Here is a 23,075-nt window from a genome sequence, read left to right as displayed (position 1 = left end):
GGATCTTCTCGGCTTGATAAAGCTAAGTCCTCGGATGTCCCATTGCGCGTTGCCTTAGGATGGCTGTCATATATCCCTCGAGTGCAAGTGTGCTTGATGAATGGTGGGTTCGATCAGACCATGACGAGGTTGGGCGTATGTGGTTTAAGTTGTGCATTTGTCTAAGCCCAATTTATACTAAATGCGCATTGTAACTTTGATTTCTGATCACCTGCACCCAATCAAAAATATAATATTAAATTAGTGATAATATCGTTATCCGTTGGCAATAATACTAATTTAAGTAGTATGTAGATCGTACTTTTGTACTCTCATCACACCCCCCAACTAGCTTATTGCTAGTCTCTAGCAATTCAGAATAAACAACAACATAAGAGTACAAAAAGTGTTGGTTGGTCCTTTGATGTTTTATTAGAACTAATTGCATAAAATTAAGATAAGTGCTCACTTTCGTAGGAATCACGATTACACTTAGCACGTGCAACAAGCCGTTAAACCCTTAGGTTACCCTAGTGGACGAGTGTTGTCTCGTGAGGGTTTTCAGGGATTTTACCCACAAACATCATGAATGATATAACATGGGATTCTAATAAAAATAAATCCTAAGCTAATACACATGTAATTAATTGATATATATTTTCAAGCATGGCAACTATCAAAGCAAGGAAAATATGATTATGTAGTGTGCATAAAGTTGCATGACTTTCTCAGAGTACTAATACCTCCACCACAACAGGGTACCACCTGAGTTTTAGGTGCACTACTCAAGTCCACAAATGTTTTCTACAATTTATTAGAACCTGATCCATCCCATTTTCAGAATATCACATGTTGTCTAAATTTGTCAAGGATGGTTCGCATGTAAAGAAAGAGCTATCAATCCCAACTAAACAACCCAGGTACACAGAAGTCCAACACAATGGAGTCAAACCAGTCATTACCACATGTCACTAAGTTCAGTCCGACCAACCCTATTCATGCTTATTTTTATTTTTAAACACATATGACGATTACAATAGTCCAACCCCATTAGGCTCTAGTACGGTCCATGTAGCGAGCTTTCAGCCAATGACCCCCGATCCAGTTGGCTCAAGACATTAGGTGAAACACCCCTCGGACTTAATTGCTCGAACCAGACTACGCCACGAGGCCAGACTTGTCATCATAAGGATTTTTTTTTTTTTGGTTATCATGCAAGAAAAGAGATGGTAGACTGAACCATATAGATATTTTTATTATATATGTGACTGCATCGTGACTATAGGTCAATCAAGGTCGGATCATAAGGCACTTAGGTGATCTAGCCAAGGTATTCAACTTCTATCTTTATGTGAAAATCAAATCATGAACCTTTTAGTACGGACAAGGATCCTCGTACTTCTTTTATAGATATGGCTTAATAAAAATGCATTAAACAAATATGAACTCCTGAGGCCTTCCTATAATCATTAAATACATGTGCGGAGATCTAATAATAGGTCTCTGATCAGTCTAGTATGCATGTATTCCTTGCCTTAATAGTTGCACAAACTCAATATGAAAATACATGTGCATTTGCTTAGAAAAGAATGCAAAAAAAAAAATTTTTTTTTTTTATAATCAAAATACTTCCCTGCCCCCAACTTAAACATTGCATTGTCCTCAATGTAATAGATACAAGAAAGCTATAATGAAAGACAATAGAGAAAATAATATTGAAGAGAAGAGGAATACCTTGAGCTGTTGATATCCAGAAAATAAAATCTACAAAACTAGAAAAATAATCCTAACTAATATACACATACCTTTGCCTTCATGCTCAGTCATAAGAAGGCTCCCCCAAGGAAAATGAGTCCTCTTCATCTGCAAAATTCTCAAGAAAAGGTTTTAACCTATGTCCATTTACCTTAAAAATTCTACCATCCCGTGGATTCTCAATCTCAACCGCCCCATGTGGAAAAACAGTTTTTATAATGTAAGGACCTGTCCATCTCGATCGCAACTTACCAGAAAACAGATGTAAGAGGGAATCATATAAAAGAACTTTTTGCAAAGGTTCAAAAGATTTTTTTTAAATTGATTTATCATGTAAGATCTTCATTCATTCTTTGCAAATTTTAGTATTGTCATAAGCATCTCTGTGAATCTCATTAAGCTCGTTCAATTGCAATTTTCTAACTAGACCGGCATTTTGTAAATCAAAATTCAATTTTCTAATTGCCCAATACGATTTATGTTCTATTTCTACAGGCAGATGACACGCTTTTCCGTAGACTAGCTGGTAGGGAGACATGCCAAGAATGGTTTTGTATGCAGTCCGATAGGCCCATAATGCATCTGATAGTTTTAAGGACCAATCTTTTCGTGATGGATTTACCGTTTTTTCTAAAATACGCTTGATTTTCCTATTGGCTAATTCTACTTGGCCACTAGTTTGCGGGTGATATGGGGTAGCAACTCTGTGGGTGACACCATACTTTTTTAATAATATCTCAAAAGGCTTATTACAAAAGTGTTTTCCACCATCACTAATTATAACCTTAGGCATCCCAAATCGTAAAAAAATATTTTCTTTTAAAAACTTCTGGACAGGTTTGTGATCATTGGTCCTACAAGCGACAGCTTCTACCCATTTGGACACATACTCGACACCGACTAAAATGTACTCATATCCAAAAGACGGTGGGAATGGGCCCATAAAATCGATACCCCAACAATCGAAAATTTCGATAATAGTAATGGGTTGAAGAGGCATCATTTGCCTACGAGTTAGACTTCCAATACGTTGACATGAATCACATGTCCTGCAGAACTCGTGGGTATCTTTGAACATAGTAGGCCAATAGAAACCACATTGCAAGACCTTTGTGGCGGTTTTCTTAGAAGCAAAGTGTCCACCACAAGCATCAGTATGGCAGAAAGAGAGTACGCTTTGTATATCATGATCCGATATGCATCGTCTAAAGATTTGATCATTGCAAAATTTAAATAAATAGGGTTCGTCATAGTAATAATTCTTTACTTCGCGCAAGAAAATTTTTCTATCTGTCGACCCCCAATGTTCTGGCATCTGGTTTGTAACAAGAAAATTTACAATATCTGCATACCATGGCATACTAGAAAGTGCAAACAACTGCTCTTTAGGGAATGAGTCCTTGATGGAAAATTGTGGCACTGAATCATGAAAAACTAGCCGTGATAAATGGTCCGCAACCACATTCTCTATTTTCTTTTTATCTTTAATAGTGATGTCAAATTCTTGGAGTAGAAGTATCCATCGTATTAAGCGTGGTTTGGCCTCTTTCTTATCCAACAAATATTTTAGTGTCGCATGGTCCGTGAAGATAACAATAGGAGCACCAAGGATATAAGAGCGAAATTTATCTAAGGCAAATACTACTGCAAGCAATTTCTCGGTGGTAGTGTAATTCATTTGAGCATCGTTTAAGATTTTGCTTGCATAGTAAATGACATATAGCTTATTATCCTTGCGTTGTCCTAGGACAGCTCCTATCGCATAGTCGCTAGCGTCGCACATAATCTCAAAAGGTAATGACCAATCAGGTGGTCGCACGATGGGTGCAGTGCTAAGCATAGACTTCAACTTTTCGAATGCCTCTTGACAGGTTTCAGTCCAATTGAACGGTGTATCAAGGGATAGGAGGTTACATAATGGTCGAGCTATGACACTAAAGTCCTTGATGAACCTCCTATAAAATCCGGCGTGACCCAAAAATGATCGAATATCTCTAACCGTCTTGGGTGCAGGTAGCTTAGCAATTAAATCGATCTTAGCTCTATCTACTTCCATGCCTTTCGATGAAACAATATGTCCTAGGATAATTCCCTTTGGTACCATGAAGTGGCATTTCTCCCAATTCAATATCAAATTCTTTTCTACACATCGAGCTAAGACTGCTTATAAATGTGACAAGCAATCATCAAATGAGTCACCAAAAATGGAGAAGTCATCCATGAACACTTCCAAAAACTTCTCGTTCATATCTTCAAAGATGCTGAGCATGCATCTTTGGAATGTTGCAGGTGCATTACACAACCCGAATGGCATTCGTTGAAAAGCAAATATGCCAAAAGGACAAGTGAAAGTAGTCTTCTCTTGATCTTCTGGTGAAATATCAATTTGATAATATCCCGAATAGCCATCGAGAAAATAATAGAAATCATGCCCTGCAACTCTCTCCAACACTTGGTCTAGGAAGGGTAGATGAAAGTGATCCTTTCGTGTGACCAAATTCAGCTTTCGATAGTCAACACATGTGCCAACTCGTCGGAACACGAGTTGGAACTAGTTCACCTTGTTCATTTTCTACCACCATCAAACCCGACTTCTTAGGAACGACTTGAGTAGGGCTTACCCACTTGCTGTCGGAAATTGGATAAATAATACCTACGTCAAGCAACTTGAGGATTTCTGCCTTAACCACATCTCTCATCGTAGGATTCAACCTTCGTTGCATGTGCCTTGTGGTTTTGGCATTGTCCTCCAAATATATCCGGTGCATACAAATTAAGGGGCTAATTTCCTTCAAGTCGGCAATAGACCACCCTAAGGCTCCTTTATGATTCTTTAGAATACCAACTAATTTTCTTTCTTGGGTATGATCAAGTCCAGACGAGATGATTACGGAAAAAGTGTCTTCGGGTCTAAGAAAAGCATACTTAAGTTCCTTTGGTAAGGGTTTCAATTCGAGCTTGGGTGCTTGCTCATGGGATGGTACTATTTTCGCCTCTCGAGGCGACAACCTCTCAAATTCTTCTACTTTTGGTCTCCACCCATTGACCATCTTGATATCTAGATTATCCACAATAGGTGTGACTGACAAATCATCATCATCGGTTCCATTAGGACACCAATCAATCAAGCCATCATCGGATGGGTCGTTAATTGCTTTAGCTAACAAATATTTTTTTGCGATGGTTTCAACCCAATCAACCTCCTTACTCTCTTCGGAATCATTGGGTTGTTTGCACACATTAAAAATGTTCAGTTCTAAGGTCATGTTACTAAAAGAAAGCTTCATGACGCCATTCCTATAATTAATCAATGCATTAGAAGTTGCAAGGGATGGACGTCCTAAAATGACCGAAATCTGAGACTGTAAGTTCAAAGCCGGATGTGTGTGCAATACAATAAAATCGACAGAAAAGTAGAACTTGTCTACTTGGACTAATACATCCTTGATAATCTTTCTTGGAATTTTAACTGACATGTCAGCTAATTGCAAAGTGACGGAGGTTGGCTTCAACTCACCTAAACCAAGTTGCTCATATACAGAATATGGCAACAAATTCACACTCGCCCCTAAATCTAACAATGCTCGCTCTATCCTAAAGTCACCTATGATGCATGAGATGGTTGGGCAACCTGGATCTTTATATTTAGGGAGAATGTTGTGCTGCAAAATAGCACTCACATTTTCAGTTAAAAATGCCTTCTTCTTAACATTTAATCGCGCTTAACAGTACACAAGTCCTTTAAAAATTTGGCATATGAGGGTACTTGTTTAATTGCATCAAGAAGAGGTATGTTGATCTTTACTTGCTTAAAAAACTTAAGAATTTCATAATTAGGTTCGAGCTTTTGCAACGGCTTTAACCGTTGTGGAAAAGGTGGAGGAAAAGGACATTCAACTTTTTCGGTAGAAGTTGGGACCTCAACTTCTTCTTTGTTCCTTTCATCGGCGTTGGGAGCATCAAAATTAGAAGTGACCTGCGGTCTCAATGGGACGGTTTGATTAATGACTTTTCCATTATGCAAAGTCATGATGCTCTTTGCATGTTCTGTATGCGAACTAGAAGGAGCCGTATTATTACTACCGTGCACTTGTGGGTTAGGTTGGGGTTGAGCTGGAAGCTTACCCTTCTCTTGGGTACTTAGGACGGTAGTCAACATTGACAATTGGTTCCTTATGTCTTCAAAATTTCGAGTATTTTGAGCATTGATATTAGCTTGACCTTGTAGAAAAGTTTGTATGGATTGCAAGGTATCCTCGATATTTGGCTTTTGAGAGGGTGGTGATGCAAAAGTAGAATGTGCAGGTGGAGGAGCTGAATGGTGTGACTGTTGAGGATGATCATTTCTCCACCTAAAATTTGGATGATTCTTCCAACCAGGGTTATAGGTATTCGAGTATGGATCGTTATAAGGCTTTTGGTAGGAGTTTATAGCATTTGCTTGATCGTGCAAGACTTCTTTGAATGCCGGTATGGTGGGACAATCTGTAGTAGTATGATCCGACATATCGCAGATACCACAACACTCGTTTCTAAGCTCTATAGTCTTGACAGGCTCAACCTTTCTAAGCTCAATTTCTTCCACCTTCCTAGTGAGGGCTGTCATTTTAGCATAAAGATCATCCTCAGTTCTGAGGTTGTAAAGGCCTCCCTGTACAGAGCTAGTAGGCTTAGGCAAAGACTTGTTGTTTCTATCCCCGTTATCCCAAAGTTGGGCAGTCTCAGCAAGGGAATCCAAATACTCCCATGCCTCATCAGGTTGCTTTTCTAAGAATCTACCATTGCACATGGTCTCTACAAACTGTTTCAACTGTGGAGATAAACCTTCATAAAAGAAGCTAATGGTTCTCTAAGTTTCGAATCCGTGATGAGGGCATGAGAGAAGAAGGTCTTTAAATCTTTTCCAACATTCATAAAATGTTTCATTATCTTTTTGTTGGAAATTGCTGATATGTCTTTTCAAAAAGTTGGTCCTTTGTGTGGGGAAGAACTTCTTTAAAAATTCTCTCTGCATATTGATGAGAGCACAAAAGTGCGATCTATACATCACTTAAATTAGTATTATTGCTAACAAATAATGATAAAATTGCCGCATTAATATTATATTTTTGTGGGGTACAGGTGATCAGAAATCAAAGCTAAAATGCACATTGGGTTCAAAAAGATGCATCACTATAGGTGACCAGCCAACCGCATGGACGACCCCAGTTGCACACTAAAAGGAGGTCAAGTTCAGCGGTCCACTTCGTCGCAGCTTCATTTTCCCTTCCCAGCATCTCGTGCGACCCAGCTTCTTCTGCATCTTAGCCCAAGCACCAGCAGTCCGTCTTCTCCGCTTGTGAAGCTATCTTGCACCCGAGTTCCAACCAATCCCAAGCGTTCAAGCCCAGCCGGTCAGCATCCTAAGAAGCATTTCATCCGCGTCCGTGACCCAGCATCCGCAACCATCCCGAGCATCTTCGCATCCCACGCGTCTCGGATTTCCTTCCTCCCAAGCTTCCACGTTCACAGAATCCCAGCATCCCCAGATCTTCAGCGGTCCACGTTCGAGCTCCTCACGAACGCATGCGTCTTCCGCCTCTTCCCGGCGATTTTCCAGCTCTTCCATTCGCAAGCGTCTCAGCCCGTATCAGCTGCGATCCAGCCGTCCCGACTTCAGCCATCTGAGATTGCATCCAGAATCCCAGCATGCCACGTCCGCGTGCAAAATCCACCGTGATCTCAGCGTATGCATCCCAGCTCTTCCGTCTTCCTCGCAGTCCACACATCTTAACATCAGCGATTCATCCGTGAAGCTTCCCATTTCCGCATCCTCCGAACCAGCATCCGATTCTTCCGGGATTCGCAATCATCCGAGTCCCAGTCAAGTATCGGCGTCCGAATCTCCCGCGCCCAACGCCTGTGATCGTTCCGTGATCCAAATCCCATGATTCCGCGTTCGGATATTTCGCAACTGGATCAGGGATCCATCGCACGAGCTATATGAGGCTTCCGCTCGGCTGGGGGGATGTTATTCCTTCCCATTCGGTGAAACAGAGGAGTAGCCCTCTGTCAAAAGAAAAAAAAAAGAAAGGGAAACAGGGCCTCCCCTGTTTCCGAAAAGAAAAAGAAAAAAAATGAAAGGGGGATTAATGTTTTCAATGAGTGGCTGATTTCTTAGGGAGGGAGATGGAGGAACCTTTGATGTATTGCTCTTTGAAGTAAACTCTAAACTTTTGCCTTCAATGAATCATATTTACTGATATATTTTTGATCCATGCATAGTTATTTCGTAGATAGCTCTTTAATGGATTATGATTATTGATATATGGATTGTTTTAGTATTTGATTCGTCGTAGACGTAGAAAGCACGATGAATGCTTAGAAATTGAGTTCATATGTTCATGAAACATATACCATGATTAGATCTATCCTACCATTCATTTTTAATCAAAAACCATAGAGTTTATTTCTTGGATGCAATATCATCAAGGAGGATTCCAGATCCCTACCATCTTTATTTCATTGAACTTTGTTTAGTTGCATATCATCTTTGTTTTTAATTTCTGAAAATCAAAACATCATCTTAATCCACGAATTTATTGAATTAATTAATCTAAAATTATATTAAATAATCTAATATATATTTCGTTTCCTGAGGATTCGACCTTGGACTCCTGAGATTTTACTACTTGTGCGATTCTCCTATACTTGGGAGATTAGTTTCGTGAGAACAATTTTATTTTCGCACCATGTTTTTGGCGCCGTTGCCGGGGAACGGCTGATTTATTAGTATATTTTTAGAGTTAATTTTTAGTTGATTTGTTAGTATTTTTCTTTTGAAAAAAAAAAATTTTGAATCTTTATTGCTGTTTTTTTTATTCCCTGCACAGTCTGCATCAAACTCTGATATCTGAGTAATTCACCGTCTGATTGGATTCAAATTTGGTCGTCAGGTGCAAGACCTGTGTTTCTGTCATTTGAACGGTCTGATTGACATTCTGATACTTTTACGACCATTATATTAATCTGAAACCTTGCTGCTGTCTGTTTTGAATTTTCTGTGTTTAAATTTTTTTTTTTTTAGAATCAGAATTTTATTATTATCATATCTCATTAACCCTTGTTGCTAGTTGAAAATTGATAAGAACTTTAAGAAAAGATCAAGGGTGATCATTAAAAGAATAAATAAATAAATAAACTCTGAAACTTTGTATGCTAGGGTGGAATAGGGACGACACCGGTCGATTAAGTCGTACAACTTTAGATCATCCCTTAGGACACATCCTTGAAATTCCTTCGCAGTATCTCACACCTTGTGAGATGGCAAATTTTTCTGATGATGTAGGAAGTCACCATGGTGATGAAGGTAGACCCCCAGTTATGACACTTCGACAATATTTACATCCCACTAGGACTAGTCAACCTTCATGCATGATTATTTCTGAAAATGTTGGACACTTTGAAATCAAACCAGGGGCAGTTGAAATTGAAAATCCACAGGATGGCACCATTTTTAAAGTAAATGGACAAAGATTAGAACCTTTTCTTGAGAATTTTGCAGATGAAAAGGACTCCTTTCCCTTGGAGGAGCCTTCTTATGACTGAGCATGACGGCCAAGGTACGTGTATATTAGTTAGAATTAAATTTTTTCTTTTATTTCTAGTTTTCTTCTTATTTTGTAGGTCTTCTTTTCTGAATATCAACAGCTCAAGGTATTCTTCTTCTCTCTATTATTTTCTCTATTGTCTCTCATATATAGTTTTCTTGCATTTTCTTTTACATTGAGGACAATGCAATGTTTAAGTTGGGGGGAGGAAAATATTTTGATCTAAAAAAAATAAAAAAAAATAAAAAAATAAATAAAAAAATAAATAAAACTTGTTTTTGCATTTGATTTATTCTATTGCTTTCTTTTCTGAGCAAATGCACATGTATTTTCATATTGAGTTTGTGCAACTATTAAGGCAAGGAACACATGCATACTATGACTGATCAGAGACCTATTATTAGATCCCCACACGTGTACTTAATGACAATAGGAAGGCCTCAGGAGTTCATATTTGTTAACTGCATTTTTGTTAGCCTTATCCAAGAAAGAAGTATGAGTATCCTTGTTCGTACCATAAGGTTCAGAATTTGGTTTTCACATAAAGATAGAGGTTGAATATCCCGACTAGATTACTTAGGTGCCTTATGATCCGACTTTGGTTGACCTATAGTCACGATGTAGTCACATATATAATAAAAATATTTATATGGTTCAGTCTACCATTTCTTTTCTTGCATAATGGTTATTAAAAAAAAAAAAACTTATGATGACAAGTCTGGCCTTGTGGCGTAGTCTGGTTCGAGTAATTAAGTCCGAGGGGTGTTTCACCTAATGTCTTGAGCCAACTGGATCGGGGGTCATTGATTGAAAGCTCGCTACATGGACCTTACTAGAGCCTAATGGGGTTGGATAGCTATAGTTGTCATTTGTATTGAAAAAAAACAAATGAAATAAAAATAAGCATGAATGAGTTGGTTAGGCTGAACCTAGTGACATGTGGTAATGGCTGGTTTGACTCCATTGTATTGGACCTCCGTGTACCCAGGTTGTTTAGTTGAGATTGATAACTCTTTCTTTACATGCGAACCATTCTTGACAGATTTAGACAACATGTGATATTCTGAAAATTTGATGGATCAAGTTCTAATAAATTGTAGAAACACTTGTGAACTTGAGTAATGCACCTAAAACTCAGGCGGTGCTCTGTTGTGGTGGAGGTATTAGTACTCTGAGAAAGTCATACAATTTGATGCACACTACACTTTTATATTTTCTTGTTTTGACAGTTGCCATGCTTGAAAATATATATCAATTAATTACATGTGTATTAGCTTAGAATTTATTTCACATTTTTATTAGGATCACATGTTATGTTTGATGTTTGTGGGGAGTATCCCTGAAAACCCTCACGAGACAACACTCGTCCACTAGGGTAACCTAGGGGTTTAACGGCTTGTTGCACGTGCTAAGTGCAATCGTGATGCCCTACGAAAGTGGGTACATATCTTAGTTTTATATCTTTAGCTTTAATAAAAAGTCATAGGTTAAACCATACCTTTTGCACTCTCATTCTATTATCTGCTCATTAATTGCTAGAGACTAGCAATAAGCTAGTTGGGGGGTGTGATGAGAGCACAAAAGTGCGATCTATACATCACTTAAATTAGTATTATTGCTAACAAATAATGATAAAATTGCCGCATTAATATTATATTTTTGTGGGGTACAGGTGATCAGAAATCAAAGCTAAAATGCACATTGGGTTCAAAAAGATGCATCACTATAGGTGACCAGCCAACCGCATGGACGACCCCAGTTGCACACTAAAAGGAGGTCAAGTTCAGCGGTCCACTTCGTCGCAGCTTCATTTTCCCTTCCCAGCAACTCGTGCGACCCAGCTTCTTCTGCATCTTAGCCCAAGCACCAGCAGTCCGTCTTCTCCGCTTGTGAAGCTATCTTGCACCCGAGTTCCAACCAATCCCAAGCGTTCAAGCCCAGCCGATCAGCATCCCATGAAGCATTTCTTCCGCGTCCGTGACCCAGTGTCCGCAACCATCCCGAGCATCTTCGCATCCCACGCGTCTCGGATTTCCTTCCTCCCAAGCTTCCACGTTCACAGAATCCCAGCATCCCCAGATCTTCAGCGGTCCACGTTCGAGCTCCTCACGAACGCATGCGTCTTCCGCCTCTTCCCGACGATTTTCCAGCTCTTCCGTTCGCAAGCGTCTCAGCCCGTATCAGCTGCGATCCAGCCGTCCCGACTTCAGCCATCTGAGATTGCATCCAGAATCCCAGCATGCCACGTCCGCGTGCAAAATCCACCGTGATCTCAGCGTATGCGTCCCAGCTCTTCCGTCTTCCTCGCAGTCCACACATCTTCGGATATTTTGCAACTGGATCAGGGATCCATCGCACGAGCTATATGAGGCTTCCGCTCGGCTGGGGGGATGTTATTCCTTCCCATTCGGTGAAACAGAGGAGTAGCCCTCTGTCAAAAGAAAAAAAAAAGAAAGGGAAACAGGGCCTCCCCTGTTTCCGAAAAGAAAAAGAAAAAAAATGAAAGGGGGATTAATGTTTTCAATGAGTGGCTGATTTCTTAGGGAGGGAGATGGAGGAACCTTTGATGTATTGCTCTTTGAAGTAAACTCTAAACTTTTGCCTTCAATGAATCATATTTACTGATATGTTTTTGATCCATGCATAGTTATTTCGTAGATAGCTCTTTAATGGATTATGATTATTGATATATAGATTGTTTTAGTATTTGATTCGTCGTAGACGTAGAAAGCACGATGAATGCTTAGAAATTGAGTTCATATGTTCATGAAACATATACCATGATTAGATCTATCCTACCATTCATTTTTAATCAAAAACCATAGAGTTTATTTCTTGGATGCAATATCATCAAGGGGGATTCCAGATCCCTACCATCTTTATTTCATTGAACTTTATTTAGTTGCATATCATCTTTGTTTTTAATTTCTGAAAATCAAAACATCATCTTAATCCACGAATTTATTGAATTAATTAATCTAAAATTATATTAAATAATCTAATATATATTTCGTTCCCTGAGGATTCGACCTCGGACTTCCGAGATTTTACTACTTGTGCGATTCTCCTATACTTGGGAGATTAGTTTCGTGAGAATAATTTTATTTTCGCACCACATATCTTGCCAAGTTCTTATTGATCTAGGTCGCAAAGAGTTTAGCCATGTTTTGGCCTTATCCTTTAGAGAGAAAGAAAACAATGTCAACTTGAGGACATCCTCGGTGACGTTTGGCACTCTAAATGTAATGCTCAATTCTTCAAAATCCTTTAAATGAAGATACGGACTTTCGGACTCTAACCCATAAAACTTGGGCAGCAATTGGATTACCCCTGGTTTGATGTCAAAATGTCCTACATTATCAGAAAAAATTATGCATGAAGGCTGACTAGTTCTAGCCGGTTGTAGGTATTGTCTTAGAGTCATAACATGGGGTTCTCGTTCTCGATTGTGGTGACTCCCCGCATCTTCATTTAAATCAGCCATCTCACAAGGTGTGAGATACTGCGAAGGAATTTCAGGGATGTGTCCTAAGGGATGATCTAAAGTTGTACGACTTAATCGACCGGTGTCGTCCCTATTCCACTTTAGCATGCAAAATATTTTCCTCTCTTTTTTTAAAAAATAAATATAAGTACCAACTAAAGATATCCTAAAACGAAAATCTATTTACAATCAAATATGCAACAAAACATTACACCTCAATTTCTAATATTTTTCTTAAATTTCTAGACAGCTCCTAAATGGTTTGAAGAGGGCACCTAAGCCTCCAATCCGGTCTAATGAACCGAGTTGACCAGGTAAGCTCCCAAGTAAGTGGAGGGGTCACGATGCGTTCGCAAAGGTTCCACTTAAAACCCACTTGCCTCGAACAGATGAACTGTCTCCCTTATAGGGACAAAGCTTGCCTAGACATCAACTAAGCCACAGAGCGAAATTGGTGCAACTTTCGGTGGTCTTCGTCCTATTGAGCTCGAATGTCCTTAGGGGCCAACGTCTAGTTGATTTTAGTTAAGCTTAGGATACTTATGCACTGGGGTGATTTTTGGGCTAAGGACGAGTGATGAAATCCCGACCTTATCTTTTTAAATGGGTTCAGCCCTTAGAATATTTTATGCTGATGCCTTATACTATATGCAACAATCAACAGATTTTTTTTTTAATGTTTTATGACATGACATTAAATTTCATTGAATAGGTGATCAAGCAAATTATTTATTTTTTAAAAAAATTTTATGAGTTGACGTTTGAAATTTGAATTCTGAAATTTGAAATTTTAGGTTTTTCCTCTCTTATTTTTTTTAATTTTTGAATAATCACCCTTGATCTTTTCTTAAAGTTTTTTTTTCTTAAATTTTCAATTAGCAACAAGGGTTAATGAGAACTCTTTCTCCACTGTGCAATCTGCCCCGGCCGAGGTCTTATGAACTCAGTCTTATAAATCACATAGGATCTCTCCTTATCTATCAAGATCGATAGATTCCTTATAGGTGCATACCCTACTCCTACAGTGAACCTACTGCAGCCAATCTACACTACATGGACCCATATGGCTAGAGACCATGTATATGTGCAGTCAAACTACAATAACCTCACTGTGAGTAGCCGAAGCATCGCAGGTCAAAGGACCAGTCACACTACTATAACATCAAGCAAGTCACTGACGAGTGGATAGACATCCAAGTGACTTCTTGTCTTGGTCACGCTCAGTACCCTTGTTCTTAATAAGCACCTGCACTATTACTTCAGTGTCGCCACACTGTGGACTCGAGTCTCGTCCATCCATAAGGAAAGCAATGTGTGCACTGATCGGATCGATCACCGTCCTTGTGATGATCCATTGATCAGGAGCATTCAGAAATTAATCAATGATGCATGGCTCAAATTCTTAACTCTTAAGAATACGCATCATCATCTTATTAATTTTTGGATGATTCATAGACACATAAACAATATGAATAAAAAGATGCCTTTTATTTATTCAATAATAAATAGTCAAGTACAAAATTATGTCCCTAGAATTAACAATGTGTAAGCCAGATTGGCTTCTAGGGCATACATCTAACAATCTCCCACTTGCACTAAAGCCAATCAGTCATATATCTTAGTACCATCTTCTCAAGGTGGGCTTCAGTCTTTTGTTGACTTAGCTGCTTAGTGAATGGGTCTGCCACGTTGTCCGCGGAGTCTACTCTCTGCACCTCGACATACTTCTTCTCAACATAGTCGCGTATGAGGTGAAAGCGCTGCTCTATATGCTTGGACTTCTGATGAGACCTTGGCTCCTTAGCAAGAGCTATGGCGCCATTATTATCACAGTAGAGTGTTATGGCATCTGATGTCATCACGTCCAACTCTGCAATGAATTTTTTGAACCAGAAGCCTTCCTTAGCAGCTTCAGATACGGCGATGTATTCAGTTTCTATAGTAGAATCAGCAATGATCGGTTGTTTAGAACTCTTCCAATTCACCGTACCACCATTGCACAAGAACACATATCCAGATGTTGACTTTCTATTATTGACGTCAGTCATGAAGTCTGAATCTGTGTACCCTTCTACCTTTAACTCCGATGATCCTCCAAAGACCAAGAATAAATCTTTAGTTCTTCTCAAGTACTTAAGAATATTCTTCACAGCTGTCCAGTGTTCTTCACCTGGATTCGACTGATATCTGCTTGTGACACTCACAGCAAGGGCTATATCAGGTCGTGTATATAGCATGGCATACATAAGGCTCCCTATTGCTGATGCATAGGGGATCTTGCTCATGCGTTGAATCTCTTCAGATGTGTTGGGGCACATCTTCTTGGAGAGATGAATTCCATGCCTTAGGAATAAGAGACCCCTTTTAGAGTTTTCCATGCTGAACCTTTTCAGCACTTCCTCTATGTACATCTTCTGTGATAGGCCAAGCATCCTTTTAGATCTATCTCTATAGACCTTTATTCCCAAAATATAGGATGCTTCCCCAAGGTCTTTCATGGAGAACTCTTTTGAAAACCAGACCTTGACCGAGGTTAGCATGGGAATATCATTTCCTATCAGGAGGATGTCGTCCATGTACAGTACGAGAAATACGACAGCACTCCCACTAACCTTTTTGTAAACACACAGTTCCTCTTCGTTTTTGATGAAATCAAACATTTTGATTGCATCATCGAAACGAGTGTTCTAACTCTGAGATGCTTGCTTTAGTCCATAGATGGACCTTTGCAGCTTGCAGACCTTGTGATCTCCATCACTGGAACAGAAACCCAAAGGCTATCCATATAGATATCTTCATTAAGATATCCATTCAGAAAAGTAGTTTTCACATCCATCTACCAGATTTCATAATCATGAAATGCTGCAATGGCAAGCAATGTTCGGATGGATTTTAGCATGGCTACAGGTGAAAAGGTCTTCTGATAGTCAATGCCTTCGTGTTGACTATACCCTTTTGCCACTAGCCTTGCTTTATAGGTCTCTATCTTTCTATCTGAACCTATCTTCCTTTTGTAGATCCATTTGCATCCAATAGGTACAATACCTTCTGGTGGATCTACTAAGGTCCAGACTTGGTTGGAATGCATGGAGTCTAACTCTGACTTCATAGCTTCCAACCATTTCTCAAAATCGATATTAGATAACGCCTCGTTGTAGGTTTTGGGATCCTGTATGTGATCCCTATCTCCCACTAGGAACATTTCCTCGGTATCCTCTTCTAGTATACCTAAGTATCTATCGGAAGGATGGGAGACCCTACTAGATTTGCGAGGTGGTTGAGGGACATCATGTATTGGCTCTGTATGAAATTGATGGAGAATCCCAAGTGCAGGAGAGGGGCACCAAAAACTTGATGCAAAAATAAAATTGTTCTCCCAAATGCAGGAGAATCGCACAAGTAATATAACTCGTGAGTCCGAGGTCGATTCCTCAGGGAACGATCTATAGATTATTAGTGTAATTTTTAGATGTAGTTTTCAGTTGATTTTCAAAAGTTAAAAGCAGAAGATTAATAGATAATTAAACAAAGTTCAAGAATATAGAGAAGGCTAGGGATCCGGAATCCTCCTTGACAATATTACTTCCAATAAATAAACTCGACGATTCTTGATTAAAGATTAATATGATAGAGTAGTTCTAATCGTGGAGTATACAGTCTGAAAACATGAATTCAACATCTAAGTATTTATCGTGCCGGTTACGTCTACGACAAATCAAACATCGAAACAATCCATGCATCAATATATATATAAACCATAAAAGATCTATCTAATAAATAAATATATATATAACATTAAGCATTTAAAATAAAATAAAAAAACCTAATTTCTGTACAACACACAAGGTATATAAAATCTAAGAGCCTAATGACTAGTCGGAAGTAGTGCAAAGTGAGTTCTTTTTATTAAGTTCCTTTTAGTGAGTTGTAAGCTAATTAGTACTTTAAATTTTACAACACATCTGACCTGCATTTCTAAGGTATAGGGTCGAGATTGTGTTGAGAATATGGTAGCAACCTCGAATCCTGATGAATCATCTTTTTTTGATTCACATAAAAATAAAATAAAATAAAATAATATAATATAATTTTGTGGATTTAGTCAGGTACATCGAAAAGGGCTACTTATTGTCAAAGGTCAGCGGGCTTGTGATGAGGAATCCGAACATAGGTCCGTAGGGGAGTCTTGATGCCCGACACCTCATGCCAACTGGTGTGAGAATTGTCGACTAATTGCTCGCTACATGGAGGAATCATCACAGAAGTAAAAGTGCACAATATATACATTATCATGTTTCTTGAAAAAAAAAATCTGTATATTGATCTTAAGAAAGACAATAGTGTGAAAGCCATCGTTGCAAAAATTCAAGTAAACTAGAATATTACAGATAAAGCCCATGAGGTATTAAAGTAAACATCCACAGCTCTCGAAATCCTGCAGATAAGAGGATTTTGAATCAGCAAATAGCTCTTGTCCGACTAATTCTTGAAAACTACTAGCATTAGCAATATTTTGGAGATCTAAAACTTTAGCTTGTGCATGGTCCAGACTTCACTGAGCACTCAAGTATAAATAAGTCTTACAACTTTCTAACGAAAAACTTAATAACTTCAACTTTAATTGCATACTAACCTTTGTTGCCCAAGGTGACAAGCCAAGAGGGGGGGGGGGGTGAATTGGATTCTTTTAAATTTAAACTATCTTACTCAAGTCAAATAGATGGTTAGTAAGCTAAGGCAATTCACAACACAAACAACACAAAGTATAGTGGTTCGGTGCTCTCCTTAGCACCTATGTCCACTCCCCAAGCGACCCCTTGGGAATTCACTATAATCTCGCGGATTACAGTTGGATTATTTTCCGGGCTCACAATCCAAAAACCTTTGTTGGTTTTACGGGCTCACCAACGAACCTTTACAATTTGGTTTTCCGGATTCACCAAAAACCTTTGTTGGTTTTACGGGCTCACCAACGAACTTTTACAATTGGTTTTCCGGGTTCACCAATCAACCTACTTCGTTGGTTTTCCGGGCTCACCAACCAACCTTTACAAATAGTTTGACAAACAAAAAGAAAGATTCAAACTCCTAAATGAGCAAATGAAACAGTATTAACTACAAAGAAGAGTTAGAAAGTATTTATCGCTTTGAAGTGGCTTTGCTCTTCTTTGTCAAAGATGCTTCACTCTTCAAGGGAGGATGGAGCTCTTGATGACTCTTTGAATCTGCTCAACCCCTTTCTTTGATTCTTGAATGAAGCACTTGAATGAAGAAGATTAGGGCACTTTTGTTTTCTTGTGTACTCTTTGATATCTCTTTCAAAAGTTGTTCTATCTGATGAATAGTGCCCCTTTAAATAGCTTCCCACATCTTTGGACAAGCCCCAATGATTAGATTTGAAAAACTAGCCGTTACTGACCTTGGGAAGGATAAAAAGTACATCTGCAGAACTAGCCATTATGCTTCAGCCCGTATTTGGGTCGGCTCAACCTGTCCTTGGGTCGACCCAACTTTCACTTGGGTCGACTCAAACATTCCTTGGGTCGACCCTCTCAGAAAACACAGAAACTTGAAATTTCAGCCTTCCTTCCCATGGGTCGACCCAACCATTCTTTGGGTCGACTCAAAGTTCACTTGGGTCGACTCAACTTCTTCTTGGGTCGACCCTCTCAGTAATTCCAGAGAACCATTTTCTGTCTGCCTTTCTGTCTTGCCTTTGGGTCGACTCAAGCTTGGGTCGACTCAACCACTGTTTGGGTCGACCCTCTCAGTAAATCCAGAGAACATATTTCTTTCATGTTTTGAGGTTCTTGAAGTTTGGGTCGACTCATGCTTACCTTGGGTCGACCCAACTCACTGTTCATCTGTGCCAATTTTGCAGAAGTGTGCCAAATGACTTCTTGATGTGCCGGGGTCAACCCAATCATCCTTTGGGTCGACTCAATCTACACTTTGCTGCATCTCAAGGTTAGATTCATTCAAATGAACAAAGACATGTATCTATATCAATTCATACAAATATACTGAGAGTAATGAACTTATAAATGAAGTATCAATTTAACTTATAATATACTCTAGATAATTGCTTGTTAATCATCAAAATAACACTATCATCCTCAATCTCCCCCTTTTTGATGATTACAAAATAAAGAGTATAAGTCTATTGATACTTGTCTTTAAAAACAGTTTATAAAAGGGTTTAAATTGCTGAATTTCAGCTTTTCATATATAAGAGTGAAATCTCCCCCTATATTATTTAAATGTTGCCAATTTGACTCTTTGAATTGCTCCCCCTTTCATTTATAATTTATTAGCGATGAAACTTTAAAAAATTTGAGATAAAATATGAGTTTCAGGTTATGTATCGGGGTGCGAGAGGTGCGTGCCAAATTCTGAATTTATATGTGCCAAATTCTGAAATTTGATAGAAAATTTTTAATTTAATCAATTTCATTGTTACAAATTGCTCCCCCTTAGATGTATAAGCTTTCTTATATGATTTTTAATTTGTTTGCCCAATTATTTCTCTTTTCTTGCATAAATTCTTATTTCTTTTTCTCTACTTCTCCTTTCTTTAACTTTCTTTACTTTTGCTCTTATTATTCTTTCTTTACTTACTCTAAAGATATCTTTACTTCTCCCCTTTTTGTTGCTTTATCTAATCTACACAAAATCTTTACTTCTCACCTAAGATCTTTACTTCTCCTCAAATAAATACTCTTTCTTTACTTCCTAAAATAAATAAATACTCTTTCTTTACTTCTTCCCCTTTTTGTTATCATCAAAAAGATACATGGGAAAGATGCAATAAACAACAAACTTCAAACTTCATTGATCAAAATAGGAACATTTTCATACATTCATGTCCAAAAACAAAAAAAAACAGATACAATGTTCCTTAATCAAGATTTAAAGATACATGATAAAAGCAAGATACATATGAGAACTAGATATCTAGCCTAGGCTCTAAACATAGATGCTAAGATCAACCTAGGGAGACTCTAACGGCTGGGATCTAGTCCTCATCCTCCTAGTGTATGTGGCGAGGGGAGGTCGAGCCTGGTGAGATTGTGTCTGGCGTGGAGCACGACGAGCTGGATGACTCTGTGCCGAAATCTCTGACTCAGCAGCCTGTGGCACAGATGGTCCATGGGTCTCTCTCTCTCCGGAGTGCTCCAATCTGCTGCCTCAGATCACTGATCTCAGCAGACATGACGTCTAATCGGGCGTCCAATCGGCTTGTCAGTCCGTCAGTGATAGTCCTCGCCTGAGCTGACATGAGCTCAGTCATCCTGCTCCAGAACTCATCCGTATCTGTCGGAGGAATGGATGACGATGGTCCAGCCTCTGAGGGTGCAGTAGGATGATCCATATGCTCCTCATCCTCATCCTCTGGTGCATCTCCCTCTGGTGCCTCACCCTGAATGCCTGCTCCAGTGTGAATCCACTGCCCGTTCACTTTCTCATATCCCATGCGTATAAGTGTCCGTGTAGTGTATGTATCAGTATGATGTAGACTCTTGGATGCCTCCTCCTCGAGAGCTAAACCGTGCTGTCTAAAAATCAAGGTGAGTATCATACCATAAGGTAGTGATACCCTGTTGCTGCACATCACCTTCCTCATCTGTCTCAGTATCATGGCCGGAAGATTTAGGGGAATCCCCTGAATCATACACTCCATCACTGCTAGATCTCGCTTTGTGATGAGATCGAATCTTCCGGTCTTTGGAAATAAAATCCTATTTATCATATTGAGCAGTAATCTTATTTCAGCGGAAAGAGAACTAGCTATTACCTTCGTAGAAAAGTCGAAGTTCTCATTTTCCATGATCAACTGTAGAGCTCTCATTTTGTTTTCTGGCTTTTCCGGAGTGGCTCCTATGCAGGATAGATGAAGTAGCTCACTCAAGCTCTCCTCGGAAACTCGAATTCGAACCCCTCGAACTTCCGAAACAAGCCCTCCCATACCAGTTTTGAGGAAGGCATAGAACTTCTGAACCAATCCGGGGTAGATCACCACATCTAGGGAGCAAAGATACTCCCAACCTTGCCTTTGGATCCATTCCCACAACCGAAACCCTTCTTGATTGAAGAACTCGGAATGGATCCTTCTCCCCATAGTAACCGGCCTCCCCGCAAATCTTGCAAGTATCACTGAGGGGGAAGGAGGAGGAGGGGCCTCCGCACGTGCCTCACGTCGTGGAGACACCGTAGATGGCTCGGTAGGTTGCCTTTCCTCCCGTTGGATCCGTGTGACTCTTCCGGATCTCTTGGCTACGGCTCGTTTGGGTCCCATTTCTCCAAGATCTTAAGGAAATCTACTATTTGGAGGAGTTTAGTGGAGATTGGAGAGTGGGGACTAGGTTTTCCGAAAGAAGACAAGGGCAAACAGTGCCCTAGAAATGCTCTCGGGTCCCCTTTTAACAGTGGGGTCCCGACGTTGGGTCGACTCAAGATTTTTCTTGGGTCGACTCAACGTTGGGTCGACCCTATTCTGGGTTGGGTCGACCCAAGTGCAGACTTTTTCTTTTCTCTTCCTTTTTGCTTCTAAAAAGTTTTCCTTGCTTCCAATCCTTATAAACTCTTTATGGGATAATGATACATGAGTAAGGAATCTATAGATAACAAATTTGACTCATGTTTCATGGGATTTTTGAAGTTAGAGGAATGTATCATGAGACTACTAGCTCCCTTTTATATTTCTTCAATAAAAAGGATCACATATGCCTAATTTCCTCCTTAGCATGCAGAATCTATCTTCACTCAATGGTTTTGTAAATATATCGGCTAATTATTTTTCAGTGCATATATGCTCAATGCATACATTTCCATTTTGCACATGATCCCTAATAAAGTGATACCTTATTTCTATGTGTTTGGCTTTAGAATGCTGAACTGGATTTTTAGTAAGATTGATGGCACTAGTATTATCACATCTAATAGGAATATTGTCTACCTTAACTCCATAGTCCTCTAGTTGTTGTTTAAGCCATAATACTTGAGCACAACAACTGCCAGCAGCTATATATTCAGTTTCAGCTGTGGAGAGTGCCACTGAATTCTGCTTTTTACTAAACCATGATACTAAGTTATTTCCTAAGAATTGACATGTGCCACTTGTGCTCTTTCTATCTAATTTGCATCCGACAAAATCAGCTTCTGAATATGCAAGCAAATCTAGACAGGAGTCTCTCGAGTACCATAATCCTATATTGGTAGTTCCTCTTAAATATCTAAGGATTCTCTTAACAGCACTTAAGTGTGACTCCTTAGGATCGGATTGGTATCTAGCACATATTCCTACACTAAATACAATATCGGGTCTACTAGCAGTAAGATAGAGCAAGGATCCAATTAGTCCTCTATAGAGCTTAATATCAACACTCTTTCCTTTTTCATCTTTGTCTAGCTTACTAGTAGAATTCATTGGAGTGCCAATTCCCTTATGATTTTCATTCCCAAACTTCTTCAGTATTTCCTTTGTATACTTAGTTTGATGAATGAAAATATCTTCTTTGGTTTGTTTGATTTGTAATCCTAGAATGAAGCTTAGTTCTCCCATCAAACTCATTTCAAATTCTCCATGCATTAAATCAGCAAATTCTTTGCACAGAGTATCATTAGTGGCACCAAAGATTATGTCATCTACATATATTTGTACCACTAATAGATTTTTATCCTTTCTTTTGAGAAATAAAGTTTTATCTACATTTCCTCTACAAAAATCGTTATTAAGCAGAAATTTGCTTAGTCGATCATACCAAGCCCTAGGTGCTTGCTTTAATCCATATAATGCCTTATGTAATTTAAACACATGATTTGGCAATTCATGATTTTCAAATCCTGGAGGTTGTTCTACATATACCTCCTCCTCAATAATACCATTTAAGAATGCACTCTTCACATCCATTTGATATAATTTGAAATCCATAAAACATGCAAATGCTAGAAGTAATCTAATAGCCTCTAATCTAGCTACAGGAGCAAATATTTCATCAAAATCTATTTCTTCTTCTTGATTGTATCCCTTAGCTACAAGTCTAGCCTTATTTCTTATAACTAATCCATTTTCATCTAATTTATTTCTAAATATCCATTTTGTTCCAATTACTGAATTATGCTTTGGTCTTTCAGTTAATGTCCATACATTACTTCTTTTGAATTGATTCAATTTTTCTTGCATGGCATTTATCCAGTTATTATCTTTTTCAGCTTCTTCATAATTCTTAGGTTCTAATTGTGAAACGAAAAGCAAGATAATCATTTAA

General features: G+C 38.9%; 1 non-coding gene across 1 annotated transcript; it reads left to right on the top strand.

Annotated features, from left to right (window-relative positions):
• The first annotated feature begins 6,593 nt into the window (after positions 1-6,593).
• LOC120105173 lies at positions 6,594-6,702 on the top strand. Its single transcript, XR_005507555.1, has one exon. It is a non-coding gene; the product is annotated as a small nucleolar RNA R71 (small nucleolar RNA).
• The last annotated feature ends 16,373 nt before the right edge of the window (positions 6,703-23,075 follow it).

The sequence above is a fragment of the Phoenix dactylifera genome, unplaced genomic scaffold (genome assembly GCF_009389715.1).
Source record: "Phoenix dactylifera cultivar Barhee BC4 unplaced genomic scaffold, palm_55x_up_171113_PBpolish2nd_filt_p 000216F, whole genome shotgun sequence".
Classification (NCBI taxonomy): domain Eukaryota; kingdom Viridiplantae; phylum Streptophyta; class Magnoliopsida; order Arecales; family Arecaceae; genus Phoenix; species Phoenix dactylifera.
Note: the sequence above shows the minus strand (reverse complement) of the source record. Positions and strands in the feature narration are given on the sequence as shown.